This window comes from Octodon degus, unplaced genomic scaffold, assembly GCF_000260255.1.
Source record: "Octodon degus isolate 3935 unplaced genomic scaffold, OctDeg1.0 scaffold00027, whole genome shotgun sequence".
Lineage (NCBI taxonomy): Eukaryota > Metazoa > Chordata > Mammalia > Rodentia > Octodontidae > Octodon > Octodon degus.
Window position 1 is genome coordinate 13,661,248 of NW_004524603.1, and position 20,507 is coordinate 13,681,754.

The following is a 20,507-nucleotide window of genomic DNA, read 5'->3' on the forward strand; positions in this document are numbered from 1 at the left end:
ATGTATCTCATAAAGTAGGATACATATTTAGGTAAGTGATAAATCAACAGCAAACAGTAAAATAACATAAATATAACAAAATTGGAATGAAAGTTATTGAAAAATTATGAATTTCTTATGTTTGGAATGATCCATTTAATACCTTTGGTGCAAGTTTCACTGCAATTGAAATGATGGAAAGTGAATACAGAAATCAGGAAGACTACTATATCCCTCCAATATAGTAAACAGTAGATAAATTCAGTTTATTTTCAATTTTTTTTATTTTTAAATAGAGCACAAATTAGAATTAAATCAGAAAAAAATAAAAGTGATGTATAATTTCACTTAGCAAAGTAACATGAATTTCACAGTATTTGTTGTAATACATAGTGTTGTCTTGCATAGTTATTCATATTAGCAGATATGCACCTGTAAAATTGAAGAAGGGTAAAAAGAAATAAATGTATAAGAAAATAAGAGAAATAAGAAATGTAGTCTTACTAGAAAATAAAAAAAAGAAAAGAGAAAAAGTACAAACAATTGAAAAAAGGGGATAAATAAATGAAAACATTAACTGCTTCTTTCCATAGACCAGCAGAAATGCACAGTACAGTTGTCCAAACACCCTGCTTACGTACATAGATAAATCTCTTTTCCCTCACTCCCTCTCCTGTCCTCCTCCTCAACTCAATAGCTTTCCTTTTGAATAAGTTCATTCCCTTTCCTCAGTATCTATTTGTACCCTTCAAATTCCATTTTTCTCTTTCAGGTACTCACACTAAGGAGACAATATGATGTTTGTGCATATGGGTCTGATTTATTTCACTTAAGAGTATGTTCTCTAGTGGCATCCATTTACTGACAAAAGACTCAAATTTACCCTGTTTTGTAGCTGAATGATACTCCATTGTGTAAAAATACCACATCTTTATTATCCATTCTTCAGTTGATGGGCATTTGGACTGTTTCCAGGATTTAACTACAAGCTGCACTACTGTAAACATGGATAAATCACTGTGGTATGAGATTTTCAGTTATTCTGTAAAAATATTTAGGCTTGGAGGTCCCATTCAAGACAGCTATTCCCTGCCTGGGTATTTTTCCAGAAGAAATAAATTCAATCTATTATCATTCTTTTACTTTGTACTTTTTTCCTATATAATTTCAAATGAGAAGAATGTTCCTTTTTTCAAGAACACAAGTTGATACTATATTTTTCCTTTTTTTTTCCACAACTGGGGATTGAACTCAGGCCTTTGCGCTTTCCAGGGAAGTGCTTATTCCCCTGAGCTATCTCCTCAGCGTCACAAGTTGATACTAATAATGAAAATTAACATGGACCTGTAAGGTTCAAACTGTCCTAAGACCAAAGATAGAACTGTAAAAGACTAATGTAAGTTAAATACCAAGAGTTCAAGGTTCACAAGAATGTTTCAGGAAAAAGATTACAGATGAGTACCTGATAGTTTTCTTTGGGCAGCTGGAAACATGTAGTGCCGTCCTGTGACCATAGTCCAATTTATTTTCCTATCAGAGGGAAGAGTTCCCACCAGGCATGTTTGTTATTTTCATTCCCACTTCTGGAGAAGTGGAAGTATCCTGATATTTAATTTTGATACTTAAACATTCTCCATGTGTCCCAGAATTGAATGCTCAATTTAGATTTTTTTTCCTTTGCCAGTGAAATCAATGATGGAAGCTAGAAACTCTGTACCAGCATGATGAAGGTCTGTGCCAGCAGGCTGAGAGATCTGCACTCCATCCAGGAAGTGACGCTCCGGGTAAGGGCCAGAATTATCCCCAAAAGAACCACAGTATATTCCTCAGAACTCCTCTGAAGATGGAAACAGCTGAGTTCATATTAGGAAGATAAACATGACATGCTTCTCCAGGAGAACCAACAGAATACCACCTTTGCTTCTAGTTCTGCTTTTATACTTTCAGCAACAATCACCAGATGGGCTTTCCACACCCAGAACCACACTGATTCCTTTCAGCATGGTGTTACAAGGTGCCCATTGGTTAATCCACCACAACAGGCCACACCTGATTGTTCTGCCGGATGGCCATGCCCTAATCTCCTACCCCACTTCTCCTTGAGATGAATGAATCCCAGGGATTCTTTATTCATTGATGGGGGAGTGGAGGTCTCTAACTTCTTATATCTGACTCCTAATAGATGGGGCTTTGGTCCCTAAATACTGAGGATTATGTACTCTGTAAATATCTTTGGATAATTTGGCCTACTGGCTGGGCTGAGGAAAATCTGTCAGAAGACAGTGATAGTGTCTATATATGGAGAACTGTTGAGCTGCTTGTTTAACATAAGACAGCTTGGGGAACTTGTCAGGAGCTTGTGCATGCACAAAGAGATGCTAGACAGGCCACTGATGTCTATCTATGTTGACTTTACTTATCTGCACTCAGAACTAAACTGGGATCTTGCTTTTTTCAGAGAAGCCTCTGGTATTCTAGTTCACAAAAGTAGCATCTTAGTTCTGTGAAAAATTGATCATTTCCCCTGTAGGGATTTTATAGCTTGTCACTGTCCCCTTAGAAAGGATCTGAATGGTTTCTCAGGAACACGGAATGAGACTAGGTTTTTGAGGTATGCAAGGCTCTCCTATTAGCTTTCCTTGATTTCCCAAAGCAATTTTAATTATGTCCCTTTAGTGTCCCTTGCAATGTATGATAACAACCTGCCTGAGAAGATAGACTACTTCCAGGAGTTGTAGCTCAAAAGCCCCTTCATCTGGACTATTGTGTGAGCAGGTAGCACCACATCTTTAAAGTGACATGTCAGAGCACAAGTAGAGAAGCCTTGACTAGGGTCTCTCTTGGCCCCAACTATGACCATAAATCCAGAGGAGGGTTTTTCTAAATCTAAAATACAGTAATTTGATTAGTTATGCAGGGTGTCTCACTACTGTGGACAAAGAGAACTGCAGATTTCCCTGGACATATTTAGTAACTGTGAAGACCTGTTAAGTTCACAGTGTGCTCCTTCTAACACACAAGTACTTACAAAGCAGAAACCTCTGCCCCAACCTCTGGAACCCGCTAAGAGGTCTCTTGGACTTAGGACTCTCCATACTGTGCCCCACTAACTCTTTAGGAAAAAGGGTGAATTGCCCAAAGATCTTGCTCTCTTAACCACACAAAGACCAGAAGATCAGGGTGGAGACCTCCCAGTGCTCCCCTGACTTTCCCTTGTAAAAGAATACTTCTTACACTTAAAGCAGTAGAGCTAGAAATCTTCTTCTGCCCTAGAGTGGAAGGAAAAAAAATCTAAAGCATAATTACTTGAATTGTTGAAACAAGAAAAAGCTCTATCCCAAGTCCCATGAGTTTCCTGAAAGCGAAGGAATTAAAACATATCTATGAGGGTGCCCAGAACATGATCTATGGCCATTCACAGAATGACAAAAATAACAGACTTCAAGAAAACAGAAGAGGTAGATTTTTGTGAAAAGGTTTTCAACAGTTTTTTCTTGACCCTGCTCCCTTGGCTCCAATTTATTTAGGCTACTGCCTTGAACTTAAAGCAAATCTGAGAAACTTTAGACATCATGCGACTCACCAAGGCAAATACTTGAGCAGGGACTGAGAGTAAGTGATAGGTTTGCTTTACATAAGAATTGAAGTCACCATTTTTACCTTTTATTAGAGTTAAACAGAAGAAACATTAAGTCTCTCTTTCCAGAGCAAACTACTTTTGACTGACACTTTTCACACTGAAGACTTTATTTTCCTCTGTTACTAAGATACAGAGAAGAGGAACCAGCAGAATGCTTGGTCTACTGTCCTGCAACAGAGATTCCTCCAAAGAACATCTACATTAATTCCTTTACCACGTTCTTTCATTAGTTTCAAGTAACTAAGGAAAGCTCATTAATAATGCTCTCACCTGCTCAATAAAAATGCAATAAGCAGGCAAGGCAATAAGGATGTATTAGGATATAGTGGATTAGAAAATGACCAGGTGCTTATGAAGATTTACTCAGTTAACTATTTCCTTACAGGTTTGATAACACACACTATGCATCAGACTAAAATGAGAAGCCTCAAGGGATGTTGGAATAAGCAGATGCTATACAAATATGCTGGTGGCTTCTACTCAAAACCAATATGATTTTGAGGTTCTTTTATTCTAATAAATAAAAGTTCTCTCAGTGAATGGAAACTCTGGTGGAGTCTCCTTAACCTACAACCAATCTCAATAAAGATCTCTACTAAACAGATTTAAAACAAGAACTTTAATAGAAATTTTCTCTTTGTGGTATTGTGATTTAGGTTAAGGGTAGCGTGTGCACACACACGAATCTTTGCTCACAGATTGCACTGACAATCCTTCAGATGGGTCCATGTAGAATCTAATCTTGGTGAAAGCTGCAGAGACAGAGAGGCAATTTGAAATCCTTACAGCTTTCGAACCCATTGGACTTCCAAGAAAGAAGAGGTGGCACAATAAAGGAGAAAATGGCTGCACCTAGATGTTGATGCATGCAATTTCCAGCATTCATGAAGATGCTTCACAAGGAACAGTAGCATTCAAGTGAGGCCCTGGGATGATGGAGGAGCATCCTGGAGTCCATCATTCACCTAGATGTAACCAAGAGCTGTGATCATCTTTTCTTCTGCCAAGGCGACTCTGGTGGACCTGTGGTCCACAAAGGGCAGCTCCAGAGTGTGGTCTCTTGGGCTCAATGTGTGATCTCACAGGAAAAATCGGCGTCTCCATCAAGTGGTGCAATTACTTGGACTGTTTGCAAGAAACCATTGCTGTCAAAGGAACTCCTTTCTTGGGGACCACAACTTGAGACTGAGGCCCAGAGATCTTAATGGTCCCATGAAGCAGTGTGCTTCAGGGAAAGATTACACCAACATAAGATCCTTCTCAGCATAAGATCAGCATTACCCTCTGAGTCATCTCTCTGATTACTGTGTACATCCAATAAAGAGTGGCTAGCCCAGAGTATCGTTCTCTCTGCCCACCCTGAGGCACTGACCTCCTAGCCACCATTTTATGAATTATTAAATTTGTTTCTGAGTTTTCTTCATCTTTCATCATAGCTCCCATACAGGGATTTGGGGATCTTGGCCAGCTCCTTGATATTTGGTGCCCAACCAGGGTGATCCTGATTAGGCCTGAGAGGTAAGAGCCCTCCAAGTGGGAGAGACAGAGGATGAGAAATGGCAAGAGAATGCTTGGGTGAATTCAGAAAGCTCTGGGTGAAGTGAACAGGTACTTGGCATCACAGAAGGTTTTCAGTTAGCATGATAATGGGACAATTTGTCAGTATAAAGACAAAGATATACACAGTTGTTGCCTACATTGAGGAAGCAGGCTGGAGCTCAAATCAGCACCTACAAATCAGCAAACACACTACAAGAATGGTTAAATATAATCTGTGGTGTCTGCAGACAATGGGACAGAAGATATTTAAAATTGGGATAAGGTTGAAGAAATTTTAAAGAGATCTCACAGCAGAGGAGAAAGTATTTCTCCTGAGATCTTTTCAACTGGGGACTTGACAAAATCTGTTTATGTCCAATAAGTATAGTATCCCTAAAGGCCCTGTTTCAGGACAAGTGAAAAATTGTAACGAAAAGGAAAAAAAAAAAATGCCTACTGTGATGCTGGCCCCTGGGGGAGACCCAGAGACAGATGAGATTAATAAAAAAAAAAAAAAAGTGTCCATGGCCCACAGCTTCTGAAGTTTTAAAGCCTGGTATGCCTTATACTGATGCCATAGTTGTGGTTTGAGCTACTGCGGGAGGTGTGAGGAGCACTAAATGTCTGTTTTGTGAAAACATCATGTTGGTCATCGCAGGAGGTGTGGGCCGAGCCTCAGCTCTGCACCTGGGCTTAGGCTCCCCTGCCTTTCTTGTGCCCTGCTTGCCCTCAGCACCCCAGCCTCTGCCCTCATCCCATGCCAAGCCACTGCTATTATTATATAATTGCCTCAATGCCAGTAGACCAGTGGCAGAACCATGTCACAAAGAGCCAATTTCCCTCTCTCTGCTTTCCTTGGTCACACTGGGCATGCTCACATGAGCAGGAAGTCCCAGCTAAGCAGAAGGCAATCCATAGACGGGTCCCTCATTCAAAAGTGACCAAAATTATCCCGCTTCAATTGGCTTTTGAAAATACAAATGAAGATCACAAATAGGCCCTTAAAGTGGTCAATGCCACAAAAAGTCTCAAAAATTATCTAAAAGCTTTTCAAAGGATAAAATTTACCAAACTTATAACGTTCAATGCTAAGCCAATCTAGGTTAAGTCTTACAGAAGGGAATTGTGGTGGATTGCCAACTGGTGGTCAACTTGTTACACTGAGCTGAACTGAACTCACACAGTGCTGGGTGTTGGAGGCCCACCTGGAGACTACTGAAGCAGCATGAGAGGCAGAACTGAAGAAGAACAGAAGGCTGTCAGGAAAGATGTTTGCAGAGGCTTTTGGGGAACTGTTGGAAGCTTCCAGTCCTCTTGAGCTGTTCTGCTGGAGGATCTTGTCATGTTGACTTTCTGGGTAAACTCGGCTACTCTCCAAGGAGCAGTTCAGACTTCATTGTCTCTAAGAATGGCTGCAGTTTACTTTGGCCATCTCTGGTCTTTACTTTGAACATCACTTCCTGGCTCCAGAGGGGAAGATGGTGCATGGCTCAGCCTCCTGGAGAAGCTCATTATGTTGGCTTTCCTGATAGGAGCTTGGTTGTTCTCATCATGATAGGAGCTCAGGACCTCACTGTCACTCAGGATGGCTGCGGTACTTTTCCGGGGAGCTTTGGTTCTTAACTTGAGTACTGCTTCCTGGCCCCAGTTCAGATCCCTCAGCCTACTAACACAGATCTTTAATCCTGCTGGCACAGACTTTCTAGCTTCCTCCACAGACCTTTGGGCCTTCCCAGGGCAGATCCATGAAGTGGATCTGCATGAGGCAGGTCTCCAGATGGATTTGTGGGAGGTGTTGTTACAAGCTCTAGGTTTTTAGGTGGACTCATAAGGGATCCAGAGCCTTAGCTGGAGTCTTTGGTCTTTAGTGTGTGGGCATATTTCCTTCACTCTTGGTATATGATTCATTATAAAATAATCTTATAAAATGTGTCCTGTATTGTATCATTCACTTTGCAAAAGCCACAAACCATGACGGGGATCACATAAATGCTGTTACAATAAAAAGAAGGTGTGTGTAGGTGTCAGAAGTATAAAGGTGACTTCACTGGGGGCTAAATGCAAAGAGTGCAGTGAGTTTCCAAAATTATTAGGAAAAAATAAAATACAAAAATTTGATTATGATTATGAGGATTCTAGTGCTTTTAATTCTGAAAATAAGAGATCTATATCAATCAACCTAAGAAATGTTCTGATATAGACTGGCCAGATAGCTCAGCAGACTAAAACACCTGCTTGGGCAGGTGCAGAGACTGGGATTCAATCCCGGTTTACCCTAGGTACCGAGTCATTTTCCATGTGCCATTGAGTGGAATTCTCAATCAGGACTCATGAGTTTCCAGTGAAATCACTCCTCTCAGACCTGTGGCCTTGGCTGCCAATGACAAGCGTGCAAGTATAAATACCCGAGGATGTAAAGTCTACATTCAGATCCCAGTAGAGATGGAGAAGGCCACCATGAGGACCATGAGACTTTATTCTTCGGGTCTTCCTGGGAGCAGCTGGTGAGTGTCTTCAACAAACCAGTCCAGGGGTCTCCATGTGTATATGAGTTTGTGGGGTATGCTTGCTAAAATAAGAACATGTCTAGTACGTTGCCTTTACTTAAGAAGCATAACATGATGAAGATAAGGTGTGCAGTCTGTTTTTGCAGATAATTAAATCAAACTTGAGAGGCGAGACAATTAACAGGATACAAAAATGTATTGAAAGTAAAGAGTGTAAAACAATCAGATCTCAGGATGAGCTTCCAGGTAAAATTCCCTGAGAGGGAGAAAAAAGGAAAGAATTTTGAAGAAGCACTTGTCTGGGCCTATTTAAGAAGGTGTAGTTAATAATGGAAACCAGCCTGTGTTCCTTGAAAAGTCTGTGAATGTTCAAGCCTAATTCTTTTCAATACTCAAGGCTCGGTTATTTTTCCGCAGGCAATCCTCATGGGAAAAGATACGTTCTTCCTCTGGAGGAAAATTCCTTGACATGCTTTGGGCAATTGATTTGTGATGACTCTTCTCTGGTACCAAGTCAGGTAATTTAATTGTCCTCTGAATAACTAATGTGAAGCTAACAATATGCAATGTGTTAATTATTGTAACTGTCCTACTAACCTGTTTTGAAATTGTTTTATTGCTGTTTTATATTTTTTCTCATTAAAATGAATAAAAAAAGGAAAAAGAAAAATGGCTATTTTATCTTCATATTACCCAGTTCATACTTTGAAAATTTCACATACTGAATTTTCATGTTTGATCAGTTGTAAATTCAATGCATCCGTCTGCCTAATAATGTGAAGACTTCTTTTCTAAAATTATTTTCAATTACTGTGAAAAAGGGCTGAGATAAAATAATCTATACAAAAGATTATATCAAAGACTGATAATTATTTAGGCTGCAGTTCCCAATAAGATCCATATTTATATGTATAAGAAAAAAACTTGGATAAGGGGAAAGACTAGGAAAGGTGATCTTACAGTGGTCTACAAAAAGATTGACATAATATTGAGTCTAGGGCCACAGAGAAATTAAGGACAGATAAGTACAATGTTCTTTTTCCCTTCCAGAGAAGAATATTCTAAGTTGCCTAAGTATTTTCTTTGTCTAACTTAATAAACAAAAGCATGTCCTATTGGCAATGAATCAACCCACCCCAAACTGTATTAATGCCAAGATGTTGCTTATTTGCATAGACACTGAACATCGTTCTTTAAAAAGAAAACAATTTGTATACCCTCAAGTATAATCTATGATTTATTATATAGAGAGTTGTTGGTCTTTTCCTATTTTGGGATATCTCCATGACTGTGTAGGTGTGTAAATTACATAAGGGCAAGCTTTCAATACATATATAAAATTTAAACAAACATTAAAAAACATATTTATTAATAGTACTGTAAGAAAAATACCTGTTTATTCTATTATCTTGTTTTGAAAATCTGTAACATATATATTACTGCATGTCACTCTGTTTCTGCTATTTTTCTTTGCTTTTGATTTTACTCTTCAAAATGAAATAAAATAAATTTTTTAATGAAAAAAATAAAAATATCTGTTTAAAATGTAGAAGAATGAATTTTCATAAAAGTTATAATAAAGCTACCATTTCCTGATATGCAGCACAAGAGTATTGCCCCCTCTTTTCTCATTGAATAGTCTGAAGAATGTTGATGGTGCTGTAGAAATTCCTGAAACTTACATTCAACCGGGTTCCTCTCTTTTCCTCATCAGTTGCTTTCCCCCCTGATGGTGACGATGACAAGATCGTTGGAGGCTACGAATGTAAGAACTCCCTCCCCTACCAGGTGTCCCTGAACGATGGCTCGCACTACTGTGACGGCTCCCTCATCACTGAGCAGTGGGTGCCGTCCGCAGCTCACTGCTCTGAGCCGTAAGTGGACAGCATTGCCCTTTTACTCTCTATGCTCAAATGATCCTCCAACCCCAACGGATAACCAAGGCACACTAGGGCTGTGCACCGTGGATAAAGCATTCAGTGTCTGAGAGCTGCAGCAGCCCTCAGGATTTGTGAGATGGACTGAGGAGCATCTAAGGAGATACCCTTGAAGGTCCTCATAACTTTGTGATCACATTACCAAAGACATGGAAACCATGACCGATGGAGTTTTTTCTTACACTATCTTAGAGAATTAATCATTATATAGTGATATTATTAGGGCTCAAGAAGAAAATTATGAAACACCATGTGAATATAATAAATGTATCAGGTATCTACTACATTCAAATAAGCTTAATTTTTTATTCTCTTTCCTTGATGTCTGTTATTACTGACATTTCCTCATTGTGCTGCAAAGTTCAGTGATCCCAATCAAAGCACAAATAGCAGATGCTGCTCAATCCCCACCTCAATTTGCATGTCTGTTGGCTAAGAAGGGGTTGTTCAGTTCCTATTCCTGAGCCTTCAAGCTCTAGCAAGATGCTGAGATGGGTGTGGGCCCTGGCAGGGACATGAGGGAGGGCAGGGAATTCTATAAACTTCCCCATGCAAGGTGGTGTAGTGCTAGCTTAAGTGCTCATTGCCTGTGTCAGTGAATGCATAAGGTTTCCTCTGCTCATGGCTGGTACGTTGGCCAGAGCAGACAAAGCTCAAATTGGATAATAGGAAACTTGGACTCTTCTTAATCCAAGAGAATCCAGGTTCATCTGGGGGAACACAACAGCCATGTCATTGATGGTAGAGAGCAATTCACTGACTCGGTAAAGATTATCCCTCATCCCGCTTATGCTTAAAATGCGATTGATAATGACATCATGCTGATTAAACTGAAGATACCAGCCACTGTCAGTGCACGAGTGAGCACCATCGCTCTGCCGAGAACCTGCCCTTCAGCTGGTGCTCAGAGTCTCATGTCTGGCTGGGGCAACACCCTGAGCTTTGGTGGTAAGTGTCTCCTACAGTAGTAAGACTAAGTCTGAGCAGGTGAGAAAGTGTTAGTCTAACTTCGCACCGAAAGCACCGCTCCAAGGGATAGGCTTACCACTACAGGAAATGTATATGAAGGTGAGGAAGATGCCTCTTGGGATACAGTGTAAGATGCAACATGAATGAACTGCTATAGAACAGCAAAAGTGTTTAACTGAAATCAATTAGAGCCTTACAAAAGGCTAGAAACTGAAGAGGAAGACAGAGCCATGATGAAGGCCTCAGTGCTAATGGAAGTGTACATTTGCTTGAGAAAACATTTCTGGACTTGACTTCAGTGTTCACTGATGCTGGTGTCAGAGAAATAATGACTTGGTGACCAGAACTGCTTGAAGAAACATTTAAGAAAGGTGTAATCTCTTCAATCATTAGTCATTGACCTATGGAAACAAAGAGTAGAAGTTGTGATAGTGGGGACTAAAGGACATTTCCAGTAATTCTTTGTGTAACCTCCTTGTCCTCTTTTGTGCTCAACAGTCAAGTTCCCTTCCCTACTTCAGTGTCTGGATGTCCCTGTCCTTTCTGACACCATTTGCCACAAAGCCTACCCAGGTCAGATCACTACCAACAAGTTCTCTGTGGCCTTCATGGAAGGTGGAAAAGACTCTTGCCAGTTGAGCTTCTTCGTACTTCTTGTGAGTTCTCCTTAGTATCATTTTTCCTTTTCTGGACCATGGAGGACTTTACAACTGTTCATGGTACCACGTGTGAAAAGAGACAGCACTGGGACAAATTATAAATTCTTTGTCATAGTCATGATTACATTGTAAAAAAGATACACAAAAGTTAATATTAAACAATGAAACCAGTTAATAGTGTGCAGCAGTACACTGTGGAAGACTTCTCCTGTGAAAGGTGCAGAGCTCTTGAGATAGCTGTGAATCTCCTCAGCCCTCTTCTACAGGCCCAGAAGGAGTGGGCAGGGCCATAAGAAAGGAAGAATAATTGGAATGCAGTAAATAGAGCAGGTTTCAGCTTCTGGGAGCACAGAGGTTGCTTCATGGAGAAACTGCAGTCTGAAAGGACAGTCCCCATTTAAGAGAAGACTATCTGGGGTCTCATTTTCCCAAATGGAGATAAACCAACGTTACTTGGAAGGCTGAGGCAAGAGGACTTCCATGAGATTGAGTCAGCCTCAACTACATAGCATGACCCAGTCTCAAAACATAAAATAAAAAGGAAAAGGAACAGAGAAAGTGAAACATCAGAAGTTCACTGGAAACAAAACAACGTCTCACTTGACTTTTTGTTCTTAGAGTGATTCCGGTGACCCTGAGGTTTGCAACGGGCAGCTCCAAGGAATCATCTCTTGGGGATCTGGTTGCACTTGCAAAGGCAAACCTGGTGTCTACACCAAAGGTGTGTAAGTAGCTGGCCTGGATTCATGAGACCAACACTGCCAACTGAACACCTTCATTTCGCAGGTTCCACAATCGGAGTCCATTTCACCCTGCTTCTTTGCAAAAAATTATCATACGAAAAATAAATTTTGATCTGCATCACATGTCTTCCATGATGGTTTCTGAGGATTAATTAGAAACTTTCAAATCACAAGAATAAGATAGAAATGTGAACATTTTATTGAGAAATTTGAAAGGCTTGTTCACCATTCATCAAATGCACAGCTACTTACCTGTAGCCTCCACATGCCAAACTAAGAGACACTAAGGGTAGATGGCTAGTAGGTCACATTTCCCTTCACATTTCTTATATGAAACAGTACCAAGAACTTCACAGTTTTCCTTGTATGACTTGAGTTTTATACATAAGTGGTCATGCATTTTGATAGCAGACAGTATGTTCTTTATTTATAAAAGACACATCACTAAAGGGCAGAGATAAACTCAATTGCCAAACAATTCGTAACATAATCATCATGTTATCAAAAAATGTTTTTTCTCACAGTCCTCCACTGCTTCTGTGACCAAATGCTCTCTCTTTCCTTGTTTTCTTAACCTATCTGAAACTCTGAACACCCAGTAATGGAAAATTCTAGATGAATAATGTTTCTAAAATCCACAGGATTCCTGCATTTTCTAAGGTATCACCTACCAATAGGTTCCACTTCCACAAGACTTTGATTTCTAATCAAATATGACTGAGTTAGCCTGCACAGACTATGCTGAGGGTCAGCACCTCCTCCCATCACCCATCCCCCCAAACCTCATCCCACCCAGGTGATGAAACAAACAGCCAAGAAGAGCCATGAAATGCAAAGTACTTTGTAGCACATAGAGCTCTTCCCTTAGAGGATCACCGTCTTGGATCCAGAGAAGGGACTCTCCTGTTCTTCCCTGCCTGTGACATGCTCCACAAACACTGTGCCTTTCTTCCCCACTAGTTTGCCCTCCCACCTCCATTGTCCCACAGATCATTCAAAGCAGATTTTGATGTAACAGTCTTGCTTACAACTTCCGGGCATACCTGGTACAAGACAGAGAAAAGCCATGATGGAATCTGAGCACATATGGACTAGAACTAGCACAATAGGCCTGAGAGAAGAAAATTCAGTCTCAGAATAAAGTGAAGGCAGCATGCTGTCTTAACTCAGCACGCTCAAACAAAATCACAGTGTCCCACAGTCCTCCTGTCCCACAGAATTTATTCCTCGAGTTCTGGAGCCTTTTGCATTCAATGTCATAACATGAGCAGATGTGATCTGTGGGAGCCGCTGCTGCATTGCATCTGGTATCCCCACGTGGCCGAGAAAGCTCGGCGTGCTTATGCCTACACTCACAAGTACACTGGAGCTGCTCTGTGGGTTCCTCTCTGTCAGCCATAGCTAAAGCCAGTCAACTCCTACAGCATCCACCTACTAGGAGAGAACAGCAGGAGGCATGAGGATGAGGCAGAGGGAAGAATATAGAGCACGGAGAGGAAATGTCAGCAGATAAAAGGTGGAAGGTCTAAAACAAGCAGCACAACAATGAATTATTCAAGGAATACAGTAAAATAAAACACAGCCACAATAAAGCACTAAGGAATGTAGGAAAAAATTATAGAAACAACAAAGTTAACCCAGAATTAACAAATAAGCGAAGAAACAGTAAATGATAAAAATGATAATAATAATAATAATAATATTATTATTATTATGTATTTGGTACAGGGTCTCACTATAATATATTATTATTATATTATTATTATTATTATTATTATTATTATTATTATTATGTATTTGGTACAGGGTCTCACTATGCAGCTTGGACTTGTAGTGATCCTCCTGTCTTCAGATTCCCAGCGCTAGGATTACAGGTGTGTGCCACCACGCCTAATCTCAGTGGCTTACTCAGCATGCCTGGGGGTAGAGCTGGCACAGCATGCAGTGCAGGGGACCAAACCCTGGTCCCTGTGCTTGCCTGAGCAGGCACTTATTCCCCTGAGCTATCTCGCAAGCCCTGAATGATAAAAACTATAATAAAGAACCCTTTACACAGTTACAGCATTCATCCAGAGCAGTAAGGGTGCATCTTTTAGAGACGGAGGGGAAAACTGCAACCTCAAAGTGACTCATCTATACTGATGTAGCAAGGCTGCAACTGAACCTTCAGGAATTGCTCAGCTACTCCTTTCTGAGCACCTGCATAGCCCCTAAGTGTGCTGTTGGTTGATGCTCACTTGCCGGAGAAACACAGCTCATGGCTCCTGTGCTGGCAGAGAGGGCTCCGGTGCCCACTGCTGCACGTGTGCCAGGGTCCACCACCACTGACCTAGAGCATCCACACTGTCCCTCCATACGAGTCATTACCTTGACTGCTTGATCAGTGAGACAGCTTCTCCATGTGGATCACTAAACTGCTTGCCCAGATAAGTGCTATTGCTCCTTCTGGACCAGTCTCTTGGCTGCAAACTCTGTTCCAGATGTGGCTAACTGCAGGCCTCCATCATTGTCTCAGATGTCACTGCCTTAATTTGGGAGGAAGGAAATGTGGTGTAGTTTGCCAGTTCTTTAGTTCTCTGTGGGCTTCCCTTATTAGCCACACACTACAGCCCTCTTGACTTGTCGGGCAAATATCTGTCTTTCTCCAGGCTTTTCCTTCTTAGTTTATCAAAGGAAGAACTCTGACCATGTGCTTTCTCCACCTCTCTGCCCAGAGCTTTCTAGGATTCCTTGTCACAAAAGCTCTCCTCTCAGACCTACCTATAGAAGCAGAGAGCAGCCCCAGGCTTGAGAGAGGAGAGGGCCCCTTACCATCACCAGGTGGTGAACAGGATTACATGCTGTCTCTTGTAGCGGTTGGTTTTATTTTCCATGGGAGAGTGGATTATAGGAATAACAGAGTATTAATTAGGAGGCATCTGATGCGCACCCCAAGAATTGGAAGTACACGTGACACATTTGTTTTGTTCTCCTTTGCTTATATAGGTTCCTCGGTTGCCACGGCAACTGTGCTGGAATGTACTGCCTACATATGTGCATAGGGTCATTGTTCCAGTAGTGAAATTTATAGCTACGTATAGTCATATGGTTTGGCTCTTACTTCTCCTAGTCCTGCTTCTTCCCTTATGTCTTCTGTTTGTAAAGTTTTAAAAAGGGAAGGAGTGAAGGATGGGGCCGTTTAGACAAGGTCAGTGGTGAGGTGACCCAGCCCAGATATCTTCTACTCAAACCCTTCAGACAGGGATCAAACGAAGTTGATTTCTGCCTCAGTCTCTCTATGATACAGCTCTTAGGATACTATCTCCTACACTCTGACCATTTGCTAAATTCTGTGGTAGTCGTATTTGCAGTCGGTCAAAAGAATCGTATCATGTTAGTGTCTGAAAAAGAAGTCACTATAATTCGTGGAAAGACTTGTACTTCTGTCAGACAATCATGAGTGAAATTGTTCCTTCATACCTTCTTGCCCTTATCTATGCTGATGGGATTCCTCACACAAGGGATTTCCTTTCAACCTGACAGTATTCCATCCTTGTGGAATCATTTTCTGTGAAGACATAGCTGTTAAACCACTCTACGGCTTGTTTTCATTTCCCCAATTTCTAGAGTAACTCTGCTGTGTATTTTCATCTGAGTTCATCCTACATCCCAGGGGAAGTGACTGATGACTAGCAATTTTTGTCATGATCCTTTTAGGCACATCTGAGCAGCAAAAAGCTTCATCAAGAGTGGATCTCAAGCTGAGTTTACCTAGGTCTCTTGTGCAGTTTAATACTGTCCATTCCATAGGTTCACACCTCAAAGCACTGGGCCACATAACTTTGATACAATGTATATGTCCACAGACTTTGGCAGCAACAGATAAGAGCAAAGCACGTTCAGTTTGCTGATCACAGTCAAACAAACATAATTATTGCGGTAATATCTATGTGATTTTGATATTTTTGTGCACTGTGCAGAACCCCATAATTAATTTGGACAACTCAATCACATATCCAATATCTTAAAGGCTCTGTTTCTTCCCAAAATGCCTCTTGTAACTTATCCAAAACTTTACTTAGCTCTATATTATATTCCATTTCTTATCTTAGAATCACAGTCTTTTGATAAAAAATGTCTCTATGAACCAGCTTTTAAGCCTTTCAATTTCATTCTATGTATGGGCTCCAGCTTAATAAAGGACAAGGTCAAAAGCACAGCCTACTTCCCGGACAGCCTGGAAGTTTGAAATTCTTGCCGACTGTATGTAATTGAATCAGATTCCACATTTGTTCTAGGAATACCATTATGTTTAGAAGTATAAAAATACTTCTTCACAGGGGCCAGGGAGATGGCTCAGTAGAATAAACACTTGCCTGGCAAGTACAAGGACCTGAGTTCAATCTCCAGTTCTGAAAAAAAAAAAAAAAAAAAAACAACCTTCTTCTCCATTCTCTTCCAACTCTATTTGAAGACTGAATAATAGGATAACATATTTGAAACATGATTCAAAAGGAAAAAGACTTAAAGTGCTTTCAATTTCTCTCCCCTGTAGAATAAATTACAAAATTTTTCCATGTTCACTTTGCCATCATTTAAATTAATAAGGTTCCTTTTTCATTTTTAAGGTATCTTCTTTTGATTTCATTGTTTTGTTTTGTTTCTAGGTACCAGGGATCAAACTCAGGACCTTGCACTTGCCAGGCAGGCACTTAAGCCACGGAGCTATCTCCCCTGCCCAAGGTATCTTCTTTTGAAACAGAAGAAAAAATAGTAAAAAGAAAAAATTAAGAGAAATAGCATTAGATATGATACAGACTTTCACTAAACTAAATGATAGGAATTCAGCAATGGTTGCTATGGCATATTATTGTCTTCAAATTAGTTCTTCTCGGGGCCGGGGAGATGTCTTAGAGGATAAGCACTTACCTGGCAAGCGCAAGGGCCTGAGTTCAATCCCTGGTTCAAAAAAAAAAAAAAAAAAATTAGTCCTTCGGATTAACAGAAATAAGTACACAAAATTCATCAAAAATAACAAGAAATTTAAAAAGAGAGAGAAAAAATGTTTAAGTATTAATGGCTTCTTTCAATAGACTGGCAGAAATGAGCAGTACAATTACCCAAGCTATCTTGTGTATACACAAACATATTTCTTTTCTCCTTCTTTCTTTTTTTTTTCCTATCCCTCGTCCCAGTTTCTCCTTCCCTTCGAACAGTTTTGTTCCCCTTCACAGTACCTATTGTACCTTTCAGATTTTATTTACTCTTTCCATTTCCTAAACTATAAGACAATACAATGTTCACACATGTGAGTCTGATTTATTTCACTTATGGGCCTGGTCTCCAGTTGCATCCATTTGCCTATAAAAGCCTTGACTTTGTCTTTCTTCACAGCTGGGTAATACTCCGTTGTATAAATGTAGCACTTCAACCCATCATAGCTTCCGGTGTAAATCCGCCAAAAATCCCAAATACCAATCTTTCCCTGAACAACTTCTCGTTTCCTACATTTCTACTTCTAATTTTAACAGAAGTGTCCTCTCATCGGACAATGGGAACATTTATCATCAGGGTTCTAATGATCTCATAGAAAGAGATCAAAAAGGAAAAATTCAAATTTACATAATGGAGGAGTGGTGTGGGATAATACAGCCAAAAACTTCAGGGTTACCACCTTTTGGAGTTTTTAAAATAAAATATTATCTATACTTAGGACTTCAACTACCAATGTTAATATACAGTTTTATACGTATATACTTTTCATATGGGTACAGAAGGGTACACAAGCTAGAAGTGTTGTCAGTTTGGTATACGTGGCATGACCAACATGCAAATGCCAACATTTCTCATTCTTTACAGCAAGCATAGGAGCTTCTTAGTATTAAAGACATTCATTCATTCTGAACACCCCAGCCTCTTTCTATTCATTTTTTATACCAAGTAGGTGAAGGGTTTTGAGGGATTTTGAGGGAACCCTGCTCTTCAACGAGCAGTTTTTTCCAGCCCTACCATATGGCTTCACACGTTTCCTCATCCAGTAACTGATTCAGCTTTCTCATTCTGAAGCACAACTGCCTTCCACCAAAAGAGCACATCGGAGATACAGACTGCCTTGTTATTATCCAGAGTCCACAGGGATTTTACACACAAAGAATTCGAATATCAAACATTAGTCACTTCAGGGAGCTTATCACGCATAATCCTAGAGTTTGGATTTTAAGTGTGGATTTTTTCAAGGTTGCAAAACTTTCCTTGAACTCAGTTTGCTTGATTAAATCCAGATTCCAAAACCAACACCTACCTGCAAAGGAATTTGCTTTCCACAGAAATAACTTCCTAGTAAGAGATACTATGTTTAATGTGCCGCTTTGTAGTGTGGCTCCCACGTCTAATGCATACTTCTGTTTCATTGAGATACCACTGAGGTGAGAATTTTTTTACCATATTTATCCGGTTTTCAAAAAAGAATGAACAAGGAAATGGATGGACACAATCTGAGAGGTGCCTGATGAGCAGAGTCCACGCTTTACAAATCAGCTCCTTATTACTTACCAAGAATATTTTTTATTAATTTAATACAATAATAGGTTCTGAAGCCACACTTAAAAAGCTTAGTCTCTGCCCCTACTGAGCATATTTTGGAGAGATCCTATTGACTTCAGCACCTGAGATTTCAAATCTGTAAATTTGTGATTATAATATAAATCTTTTTACGTTGTTATCAGCATTACTGAAATTAATAAAAGCAAAGTGCTTAACAGTAGGTCCCCATTTCTGCATGAAGAATATGTACTAAACATAGAAAAGATAGATAGCACCAAACTGCATATGAATGCCATCATACATAAATACCTATTACAAAATTAATGCGTAAATTAGGAAGAACTTCACAGAAATACAAAATGAAATATCACCAATATTAAAACACAATATAAGAACAAGGATTTAACATAGGCAAATTATTTCTAGAAGGTTCCCTCCTAATTATTTTGATCTATGATGCACCATGGATAACTGAATTCTTGAAAAGGAAAACCACAAGAAAGCAAGATTAAGACATCCTTTCCAACAGCCATTGTAATACATCGAGCTCCATACTTGAAGCACAAGAAGCAGCAGCCAGGTGCTTCCATTAACTTCTCAGAGTTTTCTAAGAAGTGATGAGAGAGGTGGTAGATCATGTCTGCTAAAGCAAAAGGAAAATTTGAAGACATGGCAAAAGCAGACAAGGCTCATTATGAAAAACAAATGATAACTTATATTCCTCCTAAAGTAAAAAAAAAAAAAAAAAAAGTTCAAGGATCCCAGTGTACCCAAGAGGGCTCCTTTGGCCTTCCCCTTGTTCTGTTCTGAGTATCACCCAAAAATATCAAAGGAAAACATCCTGGCCTCTCCATTGGTGATGTCACAAAGAAACTTGGAGAAATGTGGACTAATACTGCAGCAGATGACAAGCAGCCATATGAGAAGAAGGCTGCTGAGCTGAAGGAGAAGTATGAAAAAGACATCACTGCCTACCGGGCTAAAGGAAAACCTGATGCAGCAAAAAAGGGAGTCGTGAAGGCTGAAAAAAGCAAGAAAAAGAAGGAAGAGGAGGAGGATGAGGACAAAGAAGATGAAGAGGATGAAAAGGATGAGGACGAGGATGATGATGAATAAGTGGGTTCTAATGCAGTTATTTTTTCTTGTCTATAAAGCATTTAACCCCCCTGTAAAAAACTCACTCCTTTTGAAGAAAAAAATTGAAGTGTAAGGCTGTGTAAGAATTGTTTTTAAACTGTACAGTGTCTTTTTTTTTTGTATACTTAACACATAACCGAATGTGTCTTTAGATAGCCTTGTCATGGTGGTATTTCCAGTAGCCACTAACCTTGCCTGGTACAGTCTGGGGGTTGTAAGTTGGTGTGGAAATTCAAATCAGGTTCTTGTTGGTGCACAGCCAAAATTAGTTATATATGGGGATGGTAGTTTTTCATCTTCAGTTGTCTCTGATGCAGCTTATACGAAATAATTGTTGTTCTATTAACTGAATACCACTCTGTAATTGCAAAAAAAAAAAAAAGTTGCAACTGTAGTTGACATTGTGAATACTTCTAATTAAATACATTTCTATTAAAAAAAGATATCCTTATAACATGTTAACTTCTATAAAATGGTAAATTATAGTCATTATTTATCCCCTTTTTAGTACATTATATTTTCTAATAAGAAAACATTTTATTTTTTTCAGGATAACAATTTCCTGCTAGCCCTAATGAAAAGTTATAATGGACATGTGAGTTCAGAACTACACTAAGATTAAGGCTATAACTGTGGAGGTACCAATGTTCATTAAACTTCAGGGTGCAGGGTTTGGAGCACCTTATCACAAAAGTCCACAGTGGAGGCAATCAAGTCCCTGAGACTTTTGTCAGGGAACCTCATAACTGATGGCTCTATCCCGTGACCTCATGCCCACTTACTGTGCAAGTCTGGGGAACAGTTCCCAACAGGTGTGTTCACTACTTCCCTTCCCATAACCTTCTAGGGAAAGGGAAATCTGTGGATAGTTAAAT

General features: G+C 39.9%; 1 pseudogene; it reads left to right on the forward strand.

The window, feature by feature from the left end:
• Positions 1-11,999, forward strand: part of LOC101587917 — a 38,771-nt pseudogene extending 26,772 nt beyond the window's left edge.
• The last annotated feature ends 8,508 nt before the right edge of the window (positions 12,000-20,507 follow it).